Source organism: Magnolia sinica, chromosome 3 (genome assembly GCF_029962835.1).
Source record: "Magnolia sinica isolate HGM2019 chromosome 3, MsV1, whole genome shotgun sequence".
NCBI lineage: Eukaryota > Viridiplantae > Streptophyta > Magnoliopsida > Magnoliales > Magnoliaceae > Magnolia > Magnolia sinica.
Window position 1 is genome coordinate 31,421,787 of NC_080575.1, and position 16,233 is coordinate 31,438,019.

The window sequence follows — 16,233 nt, forward strand, 5'->3', positions numbered from 1 at the left end:
TTGCTTCCACTTCAAGAACTAATTATTTCAATTCACTTCCTTAGTACATACTATGGCAGTTCTTAATCTTATAGCCTGCATTGTTGAGATCTTCGGTTAAATGTTAGTAATGGGAGTTCATTTTTTTATGTTCCATGAATATTACAACAAGAGCATTATTTAACAGCATAATCTATTATTATGCTTGTAATTGTTTCTTCCTCATCATTGCAGGTTCTTTTATACAGAGATTGGACGTCTTCAGAACATTTTCTTCCTTATCATTGCAGGTTCTTTTATATAGAGATTGGACGCCTTCAGAACATTCACAATAGCAAATTGATTGTTCTTTATTTTTCCTTTCAGGGACAAATTTTCCTGGCCAAGGAAAATACAAATGAGACCAAGCTGGAAATTGCATCTATAAACCACACAGATGCCATGTAACTCTTACCTTTTTTTAAAATTATTATCTTCATGGTCCTGTTAAATATATGAAGTTTTTAATTGTTTTCAGCACTCATGTTAGAGATTTTACCACTTGCTTATTTGTTGATACTGTACTATACTTTTTCCCACAATAGGTGGGGTCACATCGACAACTTTACTATTGTCATCATTGAGTGATGAGCCCCAACCAGAAGGAGATTTGCTGTCTACAATCGAAGCCACAGGTTCCATGGTGAGTGTCCAGAAGCGTCCTTAAAGAATGTCGATAACTGGAGTTAGTTTCTAACTATAGTAGTGAATTTCATTAATTAAAGGAAACTCTCATACCCAAGATTGTCACCAAGATGTCATCTTTTCTTTGATTTTACCTGATCCTTGTTTAATTTATGATCAAAGATATTATAGATAATGAAATCATCTTTTGTGGGTTATCCAACTTGACTGCGATTGCTTACATGTGTGTATCTTTCTTAGACATTTCAAGAGTCCATATTCATGGAGCCCTTCTAGATTTTGTCACCGCTACCTACTCCTCTTGGGCATCTTTATTGTCAATATGTTCCTGTTTTCTCCATTGGCGTAGTCCTTCTCTCCTTGTTAGTTCCCCTTGGACAGGCCTAGCCATGCAAGATCCAAACCATCTAGAATCACAAGCCACTTGATGTAGCATGGCTTGAAATTGATCTTAAAATCTAATTTATGGCCACCAATTTAGGCCATTTCTAGCAACTTAAGATAAGTTCATATTATTTTAGTTATGGGTTATCAAAGATTTTAATCATTTCAATCTCTAATACATGATTACTGTTAACAAAATGACATGAGCTCATTTCAAGTGGCAACCAAATAGGGCCTAAGGATTTTGTATTCAAAGTTGTGTTTGCATTGGATTGGCGACCTTCCCATAATAGCGCATTAGTCATGGATTGCCAACTTGTCAAAGTCGGATGCGACCCATCTGAGTTTACTCGTTCTCAGTCAAGAAGCCATGTTATTAGTTCAACAAAACTCTTTTGATCTCTAGTTTCTATTATGAATGTCTCAGGTAATGCGCCAACTCCAGCTTTTTCTGTTTTTTTCTTCTTATAACATCTCGGAAAAATCCATACAAGGACCCGAGTACCACCTCAGGCAAAAATTGCTAAGGATCAAATTATGTGGAAATTAAACGAAAATTCATTAAGTACTAAACTGAATTAATCGGTGAATTAGTTTGAATCGCTTTTTATACGAACTGTGAAACCCAAAACTAGTAGAATTGCAAACTCAACATTACCTGAAAACCTAGGATCAATCTCAAAACCCAGTTGCTCTCGAGAGCATCTTAAAACTCCTTATCGGACCTGGACCGCGCGTCGAAAGTCCGATTACTGCGAAACTATACGGTTATGACCGCCTTACTGGGCTTGACTACCATCGCGGGAATCGAACCCAAATAGTATCCAGAAATGCACAACTTGAGCCTGGAGCAAAGTGTGTGAGAAATGCGAATATCTTTAGAAAATGAACTCAGATTTAAGTGATTTGGGCCATTCACTTGCAGGCCAAATTTAAGGTTTCAGACCGTCAGATTCTGACCCAACTACACCCTTGGATCAGGGAAATTTCCCTACAGATGTCAGTGTACTTGTGGCCCTGATCGAGTAACGATGACCGTTGAACTGAAACAGGTCCACCGCGGTCGATCCGCAAATCTGATCAGACCAAAATCTTAGCCTGACATAGATCCATTGTTAGGGAACTTTCCCCAGACCGTATGTAGGCAATGGACCTCCAGATGAGCTCCGTTGGCCCGAAACAGACGTCTTTTGGCTATATCCTAAGTATACCATGGCCCTGGGGCCATTAACTTCACTTTTGGGCCTATATAAGACCCTAAACCCACCCCTCTCTCATTCCATAAGAATTTTCTAAACCCGAGGAGAGAGAAGAGAGAAAGGAGAATGAGAAAGTGAGGAGAAGAGGGAGAGAGTTGTGGTTTGTCACTGGGATTCATTCCCGCCACTCCACATGCTGAATCACCTCTCCCGTGTCGCTACGCCGTCGAATCCAAATCCGTTTTTGGGTAAGAAATCCTAACCCTAATATGTTTTAGGAATCCAGATAAGTAAAATGGTGAAATAGCTAACCTATTTCATGCTATAGGTTGCCGTTGTGCCATAGACAAAGGCGTAGGATTCAAACTGAGTTCGATATGAGTATACCGACGAAAAGTGCAGACTATAAACATTTAGGTTATGGTTTTCAAGGCTTTCAATGTCAGTTAATGGTTTATGACTGACTTGATTGCTATCACATGTATTTATATGCGATGTTTCTCGTATATTACGCATATATATGAACTATGTTGAATATAATGCATTCCATGTGTTTGTTGAACTGTTTGAGTGAATATGAAATCATGATTTGTGCTTGCCATGATTATTGATTAAGAATACATGATTGCTATATGTGTGGCAACTCCCTTGTGAAAGGATTTGCTATAATATACGTCATAACTAATTTATTACATGTATGTGATATGTGTAGTCTAAGTGTTTGATAAAATGTCTGAATGAGAAAATGCTTGTTGAAATGTATTCAATGAGGGTGTTGAGATAGGATTCTCAATTACCTTATCTATAGTTACAGTTTCCTTCATGTAACCTATCTTACTACTACGTGATTTATGGATGAAATGCCTGTATATGACAACATGTGTACTATTTGTTTGTTAAAATGCTCAAATGAGATTTATATTTGAATTGATTAACACATGTTGTTTTGACTATCATATATGAATGCCTATTGTGTTTGAGTATGATTGGAACTACTACGTAGTCCAGGCAATTGGTAATGGTTTCGATCAGTGGCCGAATTAGTTTCGCCACAACGGACACGTTCGATGAATCCGAGTCGTGCGGTGATTATCGACAGTGGTTAGGCCACAAGGAGTGCGTATGCGCTCCATGTTAATTAAGTTAGTGTGCGCTCATACCAATCGGACTTGTCAAGTAACCCGGTTGGCCTAATGTGTGTTTACCATGTATGGACGCAACTGCTTGAATCTAAGATACCACTTACCAGTGTAAGCCCGTTTAACCTTGGTACCACGATCCGCTAAAACTCATGAGCTGGGCATGGTGGTATGGGACACCGTGGTCGAGATGTCGGCCTACGCTGGAGTGACGAGCCTCCCCGTAGTGACCAGTGAGAAATATGGGACACCATATTCGAGCTGTCGGCTTACGCTAAGGTGATGAGCCTTCCCTCAGTGACCTCGAATATAAAATAGGCCTACGATCGGGTGACGAGCCTCTCGTAGTGACCTCGAGTGTGAATTAAGACTACGCTGAGGTGACGAGCCTCTCGTAGTGACCTATAGTGTGAATTCGCGAACTTGCCTATCGTATGTGATTAACTAGGATTGATGACCCTAGATGGATCATTGTTTGGGTTAATGATATAAAGGGAGGTACCGTAGCTTCCCAAACCTGTTGTATGAATAAGTCTACGTAAGAACTTGGCTAACACGACCATGCACCGTATTGCATGTGCCTTTGGCATAGGTGTTGAGCACAGTGGGAGTTTAGCATGCGCGACCGTGAGATGATGTCGCAGAGGGAGTGCAAGCGAGGGCATGCATCATTAATACATACCATTCTTACATTAACAAGAGTATTTAGGACACGATTGTTATACTGCTTTATCATTACTGCTTGATTGATTTGATAACATGTTAACCTTTGCCTTATAGCTCCACTGAGTTGATCACTCACTTACACTCTGGGACGGTGTTTTAAAATACCAACCAGACCCTGCTTTAGTTTCAGATGATGGCGTGGCTTATGAGTTGGAGCCGGTCTTCTACGACAACGAGGAGTTCTACCTGCAACTCTCTGGTGGGTCTATGTATACTTGGAGTTGTGTCACCGGGGCTACAGGGATATGGATTAGATGACAGTATCCTTTATCATTTTGTATATTTTGAAACTATACATGAAATTATTCAGCCTGGTGACATGATCATACTCTGGGGTTCATATCCACATATACACTTTATATATCTATCACAGTCTTTCGCTTGCTTAATTTAATCGCCTCTGGAGTATGATATGTTGATTTAGTATAATCCCATTCATGTTCAAATGCACTAACCCAGATAACATTTAATCATCATTATCTATGTTGCATAAGTGATGCGTTGGAACTCGGGAGCCGAGCTTCTGCTCGACCCCCGGTTTTCAGGGCGTTACACTTCTCCTCTTAGTGCCTGTTTGAATTGTAAGTTACTTAAGCTAAGCTACTTATTCCACAAGAAGCTTATCTTAGTTTCTACTTATTAAGAAGATAAGTATGTTTGGCAAACAATATATTTACCAACTTCTCCTCTCTTTCGTCTCTCCTAATGTCTCTCTTCAGCAACTTATGAAAAGTAGAAAAGCTAAAAAAATTAACTGAAGTGATCAAGTACTTTTAAGTAAAAAAGTTATTTATATAACTAATAATAAACTAAACTTATTTTTCTGAAATAAGTTACTTATTGTAAGTAGAAAAGTAACTTATTTGGTGGTATCCAAACGGATTAAATGCAAATACTCGCCTTTTGTCGTGGAGTGGGTGAATCTCCTTCTTGTGTATTGCCATTGCATTGTATGTTTAACTGCTGATTTATATTTGTTATGGATTTCATTACAATACTCCTGCTAGGCTGTTGTTGGGATTTCATTGCAGTACTCTTACTGGTGTGATCAGTAAGAGCAGTGGGAATGAGGATAAATGCCTTGAAGATCAACTACGTGATGCCAAGGCTGCTGCTGGAAAAGTTGAGACAACTGAAACAATTGGTAAAAAAAGAAAAGAAAAAGATAAGTCATTTAGTTTTGTTTTGTGTATAGAGATTCTCTTTGTATATAGACAATTGATGTTTCTTTTGCCCCTCTCTCTCTAGCTCTTTATTTTTATTTTTATGTAGGAGACTTCTAGATGATATGAACCAAGGGTAGCGTATTATCGTTCCTCTTGAAGGCAGGCCATTTATCCGTCTGACATTAGAGGCAATATAAGATAAACAATGATTAGATAGTGCATACAACTGAGGTATTTTTCCTACCTCAGGTCCTCCCGGAACCAAAGAATACTCAGCTCCATGACTCAATGGTAGGTGGACAAACTTTGTTTCAACATTGAGATCATTGGATCTAAGTGCCCATGTGGAAGGTGTGTGTGTGAGTTTGTGGTTTGGGAGGAAACGAAAAAAAAAAAAAAAAGATACAGCGGGACTTAGCATTTGAATATGAGCATCTAGGATTCAAACTAAAGATCTCAAATGGATTATTCCAACCCTTTGATAATTGACAATTACCACGACTTTTCCATAATCAAAGGGTTAGATATTTAATCTGAGAGTTTTACAAGAACAAACCAGCCAAGGAGAGCCTTATCGCATAAACAGTTTGGGCCATTGAAAAAAAAAAAAAAAAAAACCTCATTTCAATTTGTCGTGTCATCACGAATTTATTAGCAACATGTAATATTAGAGAGAGTGTGTGTGCGCGTTTATGATGATGATGATTTTGTAGTAGTTCTAGAGTATTTTAGTGAATTATAATATAATCTATGGAGGTCGGATCCACCATGAAGCTTTGAAGGGTAAGCCTATCCTACAAAACTTCAATACCAATGTAATAGTTTAATGCATGATCAAGGTTCTTGAGTTTTTTAACCTGCCAAAATTCTGTTGTTCTTTGATTAAAATTCATGCATAATATTTTATTGCTTGCAAATGCATATTTATTACCCTCTTGCATCTTGACAATTGGACACTATTATTGTTGAGACATGGATGCTAAGAAAAATGACTAAACTGCCCTGAGTACCAATGTATAGCTTACTGCATATCAAAGTAGTTAACAAATATTTCAAACAGTTGGTGTATGTTTCTTCTTAACTGTTGGATTCATGTCTACCTAATATAAATTCAATGACTTTTTAAGTTCACGTTGTGGTTGAAAATGAGCAATTCGTTTGGCTTCTAGGGTGTTCTAAACCTTGTTGGGTTATCTTGAAATTGGCTGAATCAAGTTGGCCAGATCTCGAGCCATTTGTTGCAGTTATTGCTACCATGAATTGCTGGATGTTTACTTGGTCTTTGGATGATGCAGATTTTGGGGAGTGGTCTATCTACACCAAATTTGTGTTACTAAGCCATGGATCCCACTCGTAAGAATTGAAAACCTAGGAATTGGTGTTACTGAGTTGTAATGTTAGTAACATTAGGAAATAAGGGGTGGCTAGTTAGTACACAGCTAAAGAGAATCTCTGTTTTACACCTCATAGCTTTTTCTTGTGTGATGCTCTTCTACATCTCCAAGATCTAGAATTGAACTTGAAAAGACCTGAACCCAGTTAGGCCAAATATGGGTATTATAGGACCTGACCCCTTGTCACTCCCCAAGCTTGGAGACCGGGTTCACGAAATTCCCAATCGCCGATTCTGGCGTTGATAGCCTCCGTAGTACCCCATTCTCGGCTCCCGGCATCTATACACCAGGTTCCGATCCTGGGATCCTACAAGGAGGATTTCAAGCGTGATTTTGATTTAGTATAAGCATAACCCACGAACAACCACAAGAACACCATCACAAAATCCACTATGATCAAAAACTTTGAGTACAATGCATATAAAGGAAAATACAAGATAGTGCAAATAACGGAAACTCCAAAAACTCAACTGCACACTCCAACTGCGACAAGGCTACGGCTGTGTCCTGGCGTCACCTGCACGCATCAATCGTGCATAAGCTTATAGAAAGCTTAGAGGGTGGTGTAAGTGTGTGCATAATATGAGCGTGCTCAGAATACAAGGTCAGAGTAATGCGGAGTCATGCTGATGGGTATATGAATGCAATCAGCCGTACCAAGGCTATGCGGTGCAGAACATGAATGCTATCGGCCATATCAAGGCCATGCGATGCATAATGCAAGTCAAGCATTCCAATCCTCATCATATATCAGTACAGTTCTCATTCTGGATATTCACCGGGGTTCAGTACACTCCAAATGGCACTGCCGCTCTCCTAGCCGCACAGTCCAAGTGAGCGTAAGAAACCTCACTATCCGCCTGGCCAATAGTCTGTCAATACCTATCCGGCACGTCGATAGTGGACCCATTCACGAGCTGGTCAAACTCAGCCTAGTATTGCCCCCTACTCTTGGGCGAGTAAGGCCACACCTCTTTCCAACCGACCACGACACAGTGGGAGACGCGGCCTCCTGGTATTCGACCCTCGTGCGCTCATATATCCACTCAGTCTCGATGTTGGAGTCATCCTCTGGTACCAGCGAGTTTAGGGATTTTCACCCAGAGACATCTATGGCGCCCCGATGCTTAGTAACAATATTTTCGGTATCCAATCCAGCCACCCACGATGTGTCTGTGAAGCTATGACCCTGATGTCGCTAGGGCATACAATAATCACAATCACACAAATGCAAGTACATGAATCATACTATCAGACATGCAACAATCCTGCGCGTACCGAGCGCTCATGTGGGGCAACTCCGCCTATCAAGGAGCCCATAAACAATCTGCCCGGAGGCATATGCTATAATCAGTCACTCCTCATATCAAGCATACATATGATGCGTATGATCATGAATCATGGATCTATACTAAACAAGTTATGTAGTGATGGGCTCTGTCATAATGAAGATGGGCCTAGATGGCCTACGTGCTACAAGTATGGGCCTATCAATGGGCCCTAGGGAGAGTCATAATGCGGACATTTAACCAACATTATCCTGACAATGTGGACATCAAACCATCATTGCTCCCAAGGCATAGCCCATTATAAGGGTCAACACATACACCATGGTGGAATCATACTACAATGGGCCTTACGTACGTCCTATTGGGCCTTGACCCATGGGCCTCCAGTACATCAAATGGCCTCATACATGGGTCTCGTATATATATCAAGGTGGGTCTCAATCGACGGCCACAAATACATCATATCGGTTCTAATCGAGTGGGTCCCTATTAAATGGACCATACCAATGGACCGTACCAACAACATACTTCCACCATTATTAGGGATTATTTTGGAGCATTAAAAAAAATATCGTATCCAGAGATCATATGGACCATACCACGAATGACAATGACGACAATGATTTCCACCCTTAAATTTTCTAGTGGGCCCACCATAGAATTTATTTTCCATCCATACTATTCATAAGGTCACAAGAACCATTTTCCACTATCAAATTCCAGTGAGCCCACCATAACATTTAATTTCCGTCTAGTCTGTTCATAAGGTCACAAAGACCTGACCTTGGAGGAAAACAAATATCATATTGGTCTAAAACTTGTGTAACCCAAAATGGGGTTTCAATGGTAGGCATTCATCACTACTATTTTCTACGGTGTGGTCCACCTGATATTGGATCTGTCTTATTTTTAGTTTCAAGCCTTAAAATGGGCTTCCAAAATGGTTGGAGGGCTTGGATGCAACACATGCATCATGGTAGGTTCCACCATCCAGGTGTGGACGGTGGGGATAAAATACATAAACCATGGTGGGTCCACCATCCACGGCTGTGGACGGTGTGAGTAAAACACATACATCACTATGGGTCCCACGTGGGGCCCACCATAATGCCTATTTGAAATCCAACCCGTTGGTAAGGTCACACGGACCTGAATGAATAGGAAAAACAAATTTCATGATAATCCAAAACTTCCGTGACACCCAGAAGGGTTTCAATGGCAGATGTTCAATCCACTGTTTCCTATGATGTGGGCCACCTGAGGGTGGTATACGGGTGATTTTTGGAGGGCCCACTGTCCCAAAGGGGACTCAACAAATGCACGGTGTTGATGTGCAGCGCACATCATGGTGGGGCCCACAATCTGGAACCGTGTCCCTGCCTACCAGCGTCCATGGACGTTGTGGCGTCCTTACGTCGGCGGCAGCAGCAGGCGCTGCTGCCTTGTTTGATGTTTTTTTTTTTTGAAAAATCTGTGGTTTTTCATAGATAGGGCCCACATCTGAAAAATTCAACCCGGCCATTGGATTCTACGGCCCATGATCGACCAAATGAGACCAATATGCAACGTGTTCTTGGCGAATAGAAGATTCATGGTGGGTTTTAACGGTATTAGCACTATTTCCTATGGTATGGCCCGCCCGAGAATCGGATTGGTCCCAAATTTTGGTTCAACGCCTAAAATGATTTGGGAAATAGGATGGACGGCTTGGATTATAGACATTCATCAAGGTGGGGCCTGCATGAGGGGTCTACACTTCACCGTCAGCCACCCACTCACGTTAGCTCACACCCATGGCAGTACACGCACTCCATGTTAGCCCCCGCATGTCCAGCGTCCAGGGACGCTGGATGGCATAAACACAGGCATCACGGTGGGTTCCACATGGACGTGGCCCACCTGCACTTATATACATATATAATATATATATATATATCTTATATTATATTTATGTATATATAATATTATATTATATATATCATACATATATTATATAATATATAATATATAACAAGAAGGGCATTGGATCCATTTCAACAGTGGATGGTGTGGATCATCACCTACAATGGGGTGGGCCACACTGTCTGATGTTGATGGACGGGGTAGATATAACACATATTGGTGGGATCCACACCATCACAATGGAGAGAGAGAGAGAGAGAGACAAGAGAGACGGTGATGGAGGGGAGGGACCCCGCCACTATGGGCCCTCCATGGATATGTTACATACATCAAAATGGGTCCCACCAAGAAGTGAGCCCTAGAATATGAATTTAACGGTGGATCACCCACCTCTAGGCCTTCTCCTTGCTCCCTTAGGCTTGTATGCACCTATGCTTAACGTCTAACGGTGGATGATGAAGCCTAGATGGTGGAGATGAGAGATGAGAGGGTGGGCCACACTTGTTGATCTTGGGAGAGTTGGGAAGGCTTGGGACATATAAAAATTTTAGGTTGCTTGGGAGATCTTTGAGAAATGAGGGAAAAGAATAATAAAAGGGATGGATGGAGTGGTGGGTGTAAGGAAAAGGGATGGGAAGTAAGGTGTTGTTTGATTTTTTGTAAAAAGAGGAGTGGTGAGGGAGAGAGAGGGTTGACTTATGGGCAAAGAGAGAGAGAGGCCACTTGTACTTGTTGTTGGGTAAGGTGGCATGGAGGTAAGGTGGTATACTTGACTTGATTTGATGTAACATGTCGTAGAGATTCCCTCGAAATTCGCAACGTGTGGCATTTCTTCGGAATGAACACAGGCCCACATCTCCTGGCCTGGGTATTGGATCGGTGCGCGAGTCACGGCGTTAGAACCGCGGCGACGGCGCGGTCGCTAAGGTACAAGTTTCGGTTCGAGCCGACTTCGACATGCAGGACTCGACTTAGGATCGCGCACAAATGTCGGATACAGGTCGATGATTGTCGGAATTCGACCGGAAGGACCGCGGAAGCCAACAGAACGGTACGGACTAGGATACGGGCCTTACACCCCTACCCGTTGATAGCCCTGGACTACGTTTTAGGTAGTTCCCCATCTTGAATTTTTTTTTTTGAAGTTCAAAAGAGCTTTGAAGGTGGTTTTTCATTCTATATTTTCAGTAGCAGGAAAAATCAACAATTGACTATTTTTATTATAAAGAGCATTGCTCTTGTTAGAAATGCTATTATGGATCCTCATTCAGAATTTCTGTTGGTTTGCTACTCTACATAGATGGGCTTGATATTGGAGAAGTGGACTCATTGTAATTTGATTTGGGTACAATTAGAGCTGCCACTAATAACTTCTCAGATGTAAATAAGCTTGGACAAGGTGGATTTGGTGCTGTTTATAAGGTAATAATAATATGTAATTAGATCATGTTTGGCTAACATATCATCTACCATGTATAGGCCATCAAAACCTTCACCAGACACGTGATCCAGATCAGTCAGCACAAAGGTCTAAATGGCCCTTCACTATCATGATACGTGCGTTTGACCATCAATGTGCATGGTGTTGTTAGACAGGAAACATGTCTCTTCCATGTATAAATAATTGATTCTGATTTTATCTTTTTCCTTGTATAGTTGATTCTGATTTTATATTTTTCAATGTATAGATGTTGTATATCTCTATATATTCAACCTTTTAGGGTTGTCTGAAATTCAGAAAACCAAAGGAGAATCATTTTCTCTTTGCTCTCATGGTATCAGAGCTATACTGATCTTGATCCGGCACCTCCTTCATCACCAACACCACCTGCTGATAGATTCGGCCTCTCCTACGTTGGAAAACCCTGTTTCGGCACCTCCTTTTGCTCTCTTACCGTGTCCAACTATCCCCAACCTCCGTCCGACCATCCCCAACCCTCGTCCGACCATCCCCAGGCTTGTCTGATCACACCCCTGATGTCCAATCATGCTCCTGTTGTCCGATCAAGTCCCTGCGCGCATCCTGTCACGTCCTGCTGCACGCCTTACTGCGCATGTCCCTGCCTCATCCAATCATGCCCCTGCCTCTGTATTACGCACAGTCCCTGCCTCTGGTGCTATTGCTGTTCTATTTCTGTCACTACAACCGGCTCTCCTGCTGCAAGGTACCTTCTTCCTTAGTGTGGTTTATCTCACTTCCTAACTTTGGACAGACTCCTGTACAGAGGCCCCACGATGTAGTTTCGATGGTACCAACTACAATCTATGGGCCATCCACTTTCAGATTTTTCTCAAGGGTCGTGGTTTGTGGGGATTAATTGATGGATCTGATACTGTCCCCACTTCCACAAATGCCGATAAAGTGGCTGAGTGGGAAATGAAAAATGGCCGAATTATTACTTGGATTCTCGATTCGGTCGATCGAACAATTGTTGTTGGTCTCATGCCACATTGCACTGCTAAGGCAATGTGGGAGCATCTCCAGACTATTTATCAATAGAGTACTGCGGCTCGGTTATACCGCCTGTAATAGGATCTGGTTCACCTTACTTAGGGTGAAAAAAGTATTCAAACATTCTACTCTACAATGGTTACAATTTGGACAGAGATGGCTATGATGGATCCAGAATTCCCTAATGACTTTAAGATATTCCAAACAATGCGCGATAGTGCGCGAGTTAGACAGTTTCTTATGAAGCTGCGTCCGGAATTTGAGCATTGTAGGGCTGCTCTCCTGAACCGTAGCCCAACTCCTTCAATGAATTCAGTTATTAATGATTTATTAGTTGAGGAACATTAACTACAATTTCTCTCTCAGGGACCATCTGATTTAGTACTTGCTGTATCCACCTCTACACCAAACCGTGGTTCCACTCCATTAACTTGTCGTGGCTATAACAAAGTGGGACATGTCGTCGCTCAGTGCAAAAATTGGTGCGCTTATTGTCGACGGACTGGTCATGGTATTCAGGACTACCATTCACATGCCTATGCATCCTCATTCAGTCGTGGTCGTGGTGGTCGAGGTCGTGGTCATTTTCATGCTCTTTATTCTACTTTTGCGACTAGTCTTCCAAGCTTTTTGTTAGTGATACTGCATCTACTATTTTTATTGAAGGTCTTTCCTCACTTTCGACTCCCACAATGCTTCAGCAGATCGTGCAGGCCCTTTTTGCTGCCGGTATGTCAGGTAGATCCTCATCTTCTACATGGTTCTTCGATTCGGGTGCTTCCAATCATATGACTGGTGACGTATCACATCTTCGCAACATTAGTCCCTAAAATAGAAATCAGGCTATTTCTACTGTGGATGGCATTAGACTACCCATTCAGTCCGTTAGTTCATTGACTTTCTCTCCTTCTGCCCATCGCCAGTTTACCCTTCGTGATGTATTTCATGTCCCTAAACTCTCCTCAAATTTAATTTTTGTTGGTCAACTTACATCCAATAACTGTTTAGTCATATTTCTTCCAAATTATTGTTTTGTGTAGGATCTGGCAACGAGGATGGTACTTGGGAAGGGTAGGCGGCATGGATGTCTGTACGTGCTGGACTTTGACCCATCCATCACTCCAGCTCGTTGTTTCTTTTCTCCATCTTCCTTGTATATTTCTTCGGTAAATAAAATGTGGAAACTATGACACTTTTGTCTAGGTCATCCACATTCCGATTGGTTGATTCAACTATTTTCTTCTGGCATGTTAGGGAATATTTCTCTTAATAAAAGTAATTTGGATTATTCTTGTTCTTCCTGTTGTTGTTCAAAAAGTGTATTCATTTTCTTTTAAGTACTACGAAATCATTATCTATGTCAGAGCTAGTGCATACGGATGTCTGGGGTCCTTCACTAATTATGTCACTATCTGGACTACGATATTATGTTATATTCATTGATGATTTCACACGTTACACCTGGATTTACTTTCTGCACTTTAAGCCACAGGTTTTTGAAAAATTCAAGATATTTCACTCTATGGTAGACACTCAATTTCGGATAAAAATTCAAACTCTCCTCTCTGACTCAGGGGGAGAGTATTTCTCCACAAATTTTTATACATATATTCAGGATCATGGGATTATTCATCAGACCACCTGTTCTAATACTCCCCAATAGAATGGGGTAGCTGAACGAAAAAAATCGCCATATTATTGAAACTGCCAATACCCTAATGACCACTATGAGTGTCCTCGTTCCTTCTGGGCGGAAGCTATGACGCATTCAGTCTACTTGATTAACCGAATGCCAACCATAGTTCTGAAAAGTAAATCTCCTTACTTTGTTCTCACCGGTTTACTTCCTACATATTCTATATTTCGCATTTTTGGTTGTGTATGTCATCTGACATCAGGTGAACGTAACAAACTTTCCCCAAAATTAGTCAAATGTATGTACCTGGGATTTGGAGAAACTCAGAAGGATTTTCGTTTCTATGATCCGGTCTCTCGTCGTGTTTGGGTATCATGACATGTTGTTTTGTAACGTCTTCGAAAAATCCGTACAAAGACCCAAGTAACCACCTTAGGCAGAAATCACTAAGGACCAAATTCTTTAGGAATTAAACGAAAATTAATTAAGTACTAAACTGAATTAATAAGCAGATTAGCTTGGACTGCTTTCTATATGAACTACAAGACCCAAAACTAGTAGAATTGCTAACGCTACCTTACCTAAAAACGTAGGACTAATCTCAAAACCCAATTGCTCTTGGGAGCACACTGAAACTCTATATCGGACCTGGACCGCGCGTCGAAAGTTCGATGACCGCGAAACTATACGCTTATGACCGCCTTGTTGGGCTTGACAACCATCTCGAAAATCAAGTCCTAATAGTATCCAAAAACGCACAACTTGAGCCCGGAGCGAAGTGTGTGAGAAACGCGAATATCTTTAGAAAATGAACTCAGAACTTAAGTGAATTGGGCCGTTTGCTTGCAGGCAAATTTTAAGGATTCAGACTGTCGGATTCTGACCTAACTACACCCTGGGATCAGGGAAAATTTTCAACACATGTCAGTACACTTGTGACCTTGATCGAGTACCGGTGACTGTTGAACTGAAATAGGTCCTCCACGGTCGATCTACTGATCCGATCGGACCAAAGTCTTAACCTGACCTAGATCCAACGTCAGGGGACTTTCCCCAGACCGTATGTAGGAAACGGGCCTCCAGATGAGCTCTGTTGGATCGAAACAACCACTCTTTGGCTATAACCTAAGTATACCATGGCCTTGGGGCCATTTTCATCAGTCCTGGGCCTATATAAGGACCTAAACCCACCATTCTCTCATTCCATACGAATTTTAAACCCTAGGAGAGAGAAGAGAGGAAAAAGAGAAGGAGAAAGTGAGGAGAAGTGAGAGAGAGTCGTAGATAGTTACTAGGATTCTTCCCTGCCGCTCCACGTACCGAATCATCCTTCTCGTATCGCTATTCCGGCGATTCTGATTCCGTTGTTGGGTAAAAATCCTAACCCTAATCTGTTCTAGGTATCCAAGTAGGTGAATTAACGGAATAGTTAACCTATTTTGTGATTTAGGTAGTCGTTGTACCATAGACAAAGGTGTATTGTTCAAACTGAGTTCCATATGAGTCTACCGGCGAAAGGTGCGGACTATAAATGTTTAGGTTATGATTTTTAAGGCTTTCAATGTCAGCAATGATTTATGTCTGACTTGATTGCTATCACATATGCTTAGATACGATGTTTTCCATATATTACACATATATGTAAACTATGCTGATTTTAAATGCATTCCATGTATTTGTTGAAATGTCTGAATGAGTATGGAATTATGATTTGTGCTTGTTATGATTTTTGATTAGGAATACATGATTGTTGTACGTGTGGCAACTCCTATGTGGAAGGATTTGCTATACTATGTGTTTTGACTAATATACATTGCATGTACGTTGATATGCATAGTCTAAGTGTGTGATAAAATGCCTGAATGAGAAAATGCTTATTGTAATGTATTTGATGAGGGCATTGAGATAGGATTCTTAATTTCCTTATCTATAGTTACAGTTTCCTTTATGTAACCTATCTTACTATTACGTAATTTATGGATGAAATGCCTATGTATGCTAACATGTACACTATGTGTTTGTTAAAATGCTTAAATGAGATTTATATTTAAATTGGTTGTCACATGATGTCTTTGACTATCGCATGTGAATACTATTGTTTTGGAGTGTGATTGGGGTTACGATATAGTCCAGGCAATCGGTAACGGTTTACGATCGGTGGTCGAACTGTTTTAGCCACGACGAATATTTTCGATGAATCCGATTCGTACAGTGATTATTGACAGTGGTTAGGCCACGAGGAGTGCTTACGCGCTCTATGTCAGTTAATTTAGCGTACGCTCG

The 16,233-nt window shown here is 41.2% G+C and overlaps 1 long non-coding RNA gene across 1 annotated transcript in view; it reads left to right on the forward strand.

The window, feature by feature from the left end:
* The first annotated feature begins 5,918 nt into the window (after positions 1-5,918).
* Positions 5,919-16,233, forward strand: part of LOC131239783 (uncharacterized) — a 63,941-nt gene continuing 53,626 nt past the window's right edge. Inside the window, exons 1-2 of the long non-coding RNA XR_009168378.1 lie at positions 5,919-6,630; positions 11,163-11,284. This is a non-coding gene — a long non-coding RNA (uncharacterized LOC131239783). The remainder of the gene's footprint in view (positions 6,631-11,162; positions 11,285-16,233) is intronic.